Source organism: Sesamum indicum, unplaced genomic scaffold (assembly GCF_000512975.1).
Source record: "Sesamum indicum cultivar Zhongzhi No. 13 unplaced genomic scaffold, S_indicum_v1.0 scaffold00214, whole genome shotgun sequence".
Taxonomy (NCBI): domain Eukaryota; kingdom Viridiplantae; phylum Streptophyta; class Magnoliopsida; order Lamiales; family Pedaliaceae; genus Sesamum; species Sesamum indicum.
In genome coordinates this window covers 30,112-33,798 of record NW_011628108.1, presented here as the reverse complement: position 1 = coordinate 33,798, position 3,687 = coordinate 30,112, and the positions used below count along the sequence as shown (strand labels likewise).

Below are 3,687 nucleotides of genomic sequence, written 5' to 3'. Positions count from 1 at the left end.
TTGATAGATAAAGAAGGAATGCTGGAATACTCTCTGTTGATGTCCTAAGTTTGCTCTCACTTCCTTGCTTGCAAATACTTTCTCCCTCCATCTTACATGTCATCTTTATCTTGCTTTCTAGTGCTTCTTTCATTTAATTTTTGCTTTGACAATCCTAATGTGTTTAACTTGCTCTATTATAATATCATATGGTCAGTAATTTTCTTCTACTTAAAATTAGAAAAATGTTGCTAAGGATTGTTGGAACAGTTTACATCCGAATTTGATGAATGTCTTCTTCTAGTTTTGGGATTACACTGGTTTTGGATATACAAGGTACAATGCCAGAGGCATTAACAAAGAAATACTAGGGTAAGCACAATTCTGCAGCTGTCTCCCTCTGTGATAAAACCTGTAATGCTCACAGATTATCTTGTTTGTGGTTTTCATTTAGGTGTGTTGTGGAGAATAAAGTGCTTCATAGATCTTTATTATCATGCTTCATAGGCCTTTCCCTCTTTTTTTTTTTTTTTTCTTTTTTTCGTTTAATCCATAATACCCAAACCTGAGGGTACATGTCTGTATAATTTTCCCGTAATCTTCCTTTGTTATTCCAGCTCTTAAGATGTGACAATTTGTAAGACATGAACATTTATCTAAATCATGAGTGTTCCATGGTTGCTTAGGTGTCATTGTTAAGAGGATATAAATCAGACAGGAGACCTGCAAACTTGACAATGATGGCAATTCTGGATGGCTTCAGAAGGCATATTCCGTTGATTTCAGACCACTCAAAGTACCGCGCGCTGCTGCAGTCCAAGGGGCTCATTATATTTCACCATTGAAAAGGCAAATAATCTCGTATGCATCTGGTGAGCAGAGATTTCCGCTTTTCTTATGACTTGTAACAATTAATTTTCAGAACCATGCTAGTTCTTTTTGAATGATGAATTCTATTACATGAAGTTTTAATGGAAGCCACTTTTTCTTTTATGATGTTTGGTCCCCTTGACCTGTCCAAATCCAATTTTCATCCCTCTTTATCTTCTAATTCAAGAACCAGCTTCAATTTCTGATGGTTTTAAGGGCCTTCACAGTTTATCATTGTTGGTTATTACCACGAACAGTTCAGTCTCCTTTCCAAGATGAATACATTCATCATCTAATACCATATTGTGAGTGAGACCTGTACAGACTTATCTGCCCGCCTGGACCGAAAGTAGGTTGGACTTCACTACTTTCGGGTTCGCTAAAGATCCCACGACATTGTTTTATCCTATGGATGGCTATTCAGGAAAAACTACCAACAACAGACAAACCTTGGCTCACACACACTGGAGGGTGTATTCTATGTGATGAAGAAGCAATCGAGACGCATAATCACTTATTCTTCCGATGCCGATTTAGCAGAAGATGCCTTATAGCCATACGGAAAATCATTCGATTCGCTTGGCCCAATCGCACATGGGCAATGGATGTGGAATGGGCAGTGAGGAAATGGAGAGGGAAGCATATCATTAATGCAGCATACCGAGCATTACTTGGGTCATTCGTAAGGGTTGAAGGAGTATAATATTTGGGCATGGAGATTGGGTGGTATTGAGTTAAGCACTAGTAGCACAATGACATTGGGAGGAGAATAAATGGAACATAAGTATTGTCAAAATCTTTTAGGTACCTTTGAGGACTTACCATGCTGGCGATCAATATAACAAAGCACGACGGTCTTGTTTATAAGAGTGTCATTTTTGGCTGTGTTTGTGTGTATATTCATTTTGTTCTTAGTTGTATGTTGCCCTTATAAGTTCATGATTGATGGTTGGTTAAGGCTTCGTCTTAACAACTACTTATCTTTTTAAGCAATGCATTGGTTGTTCATATATATATATGTGTGTGTAGACATTTGCCACATCTAATGCATTTATCAACGTCTTTGTGTTAAAATGTTTCTGGACCACATAGGTAACCAAGCTTGTACACTCGTTTAAGGAAGGTTCGGAGGAATGGTCCAAGAAGGCGGTAGAGCTTGAGGATTCTTGAAGACTTTAGACGTAAGTTCTATTTGTAATTTATTTATTCAACAATGGCGAATGATGCACAGTACACTAATTCCTCTTGTGAACATGCAGTTTGGTTGTGGAATTTCAAAATTATCTGTTTGTCTTATGTCTTCATGCATGCTGGACGCAAATGGAAGGTGTATGAGGTGGCAAAGACGGTCTTTGAAAACAATGACACAGAAACTAGAAAGTCTTTGCAAAGTGATAATGGTGGTAAAAAGTTGATCATTTTCTTGGCTTTCACTCTTCATTTCATCCATCAAGCATTCCTTTATATGTTTGCATTGTTATCTTGAGTTCTTGATATTTATCATCTACATTATGGGGTTGTGATTTTCTTTTTATCTATGGCAAGTTTGTTCCTTTGATAAATAGTGTTGGATGCTTTTTTAGTGGTTTTTAATTACTTTACTACTGTGGTGTGGGTGTTTCTCATCTTGTTTAATTTGGTTGTGCTTTTATGTTATCTCATTCAAGTAAACGACGTGTATTGTGTTCTTTGGGTATATCAAGCTCTGTGAGACATTTTGTTGTCGGGATGTCTGTAATTGTTTAGCATTTTAGGCTTAGACTCTTGGTTCAATTGAAATTGCATGAAACTTCTCATATTCTAATTTTGATTTGAACAGCCCAATTCACCTTCCAAATGAGATAAAACCATTTCCAAAGTAAAGAATTCCATGACATATATGTAGTGTTAATTAACACATAGGAACCAGAGGGTAACTTTTTCTAAAATTTTTGTTCATCTTTTGTTATCCTATCAAACTACTTTTGTTTTGTTTTCTTTTGCCAGTTACTATCAAACTACTTCCGTTTATATTATTTTTTAGTAATTTGACAAATAAATGTGATTTAGGAAGTCATAAGATTGAGACATGAATGTGCACTAGCGTTATGTGATTGTTGCTTTGATTAACTGTGGAGTCGTTGAGGCATAATTTCATGCATTTTGAATTGCTTTGAAAGAGAGTTGGAATATCTTTGCTTCTACTAAATCTTAGGATTCTTGTGAGATCATATTTGTTTGCTAAAACTCTACCCGATTGATCCTTATATCCCTAACATGGGACATGCATCCGTTTTGAAAAATTCAAAGGCCCTTCCCCTTCCGGAAAAAAAGAAAGAAAGGAAGAATGGAAAGTAAGAAAAAGGAAATTACATCTACTCCGCTGGTTTAGGTCGCTTAGTAACTGGGTAACTTCATCACAAATGTTGTTATTCACGTAAAACGGTGGCCGGAGCTATGAGTATGCAAAGCACTTTAGGTAAAACGTCTTTTGGTTGAGTAACCGGGTGCCTTCACCACAAGTGTTGTCATTCGCGTCAAAAGACCGGAAAACGGCCTAAAGAACACAAGTCGCGGGCAAAAACAAAGGAAAAAAAAAGAAAATAAAAGCCGTGACTAAAGCAAAAGGGGAAGAAAAAAGAAAAAAAATTCATTAGTGGCCAAAGAAAAGAAAGAAAAGCGAAATCCGTCCCGACTAGGTAGATGTGAGGAGATAAAAGGGTATTGTGCTAGCATCGAGGATGATAACACTTTGAAATCCATAGATTTTGTGGAAGCTTGATTGTCCTCCTCTATACTTGGCAAAACGAAGTGTTGTGATGTGATTGGCCTCTTACCCTCGTTATGATAAGTTAGCAT

At 36.8% G+C, this 3,687-nt stretch overlaps 1 long non-coding RNA gene across 2 annotated transcripts; it reads left to right on the top strand.

The window, feature by feature from the left end:
- The first annotated feature begins 330 nt into the window (after positions 1-330).
- LOC105179799 lies at positions 331-2,440 on the top strand. Of its 2 annotated transcripts, XR_849381.2 has the most exons (4): positions 331-351; positions 666-851; positions 1,942-2,030; positions 2,109-2,440. It is a non-coding gene; the product is annotated as an uncharacterized LOC105179799 (long non-coding RNA). The 2 variants fall into 2 exon arrangements; XR_002286398.1 differs by having other exon boundaries at positions 1,942-2,440.
- The last annotated feature ends 1,247 nt before the right edge of the window (positions 2,441-3,687 follow it).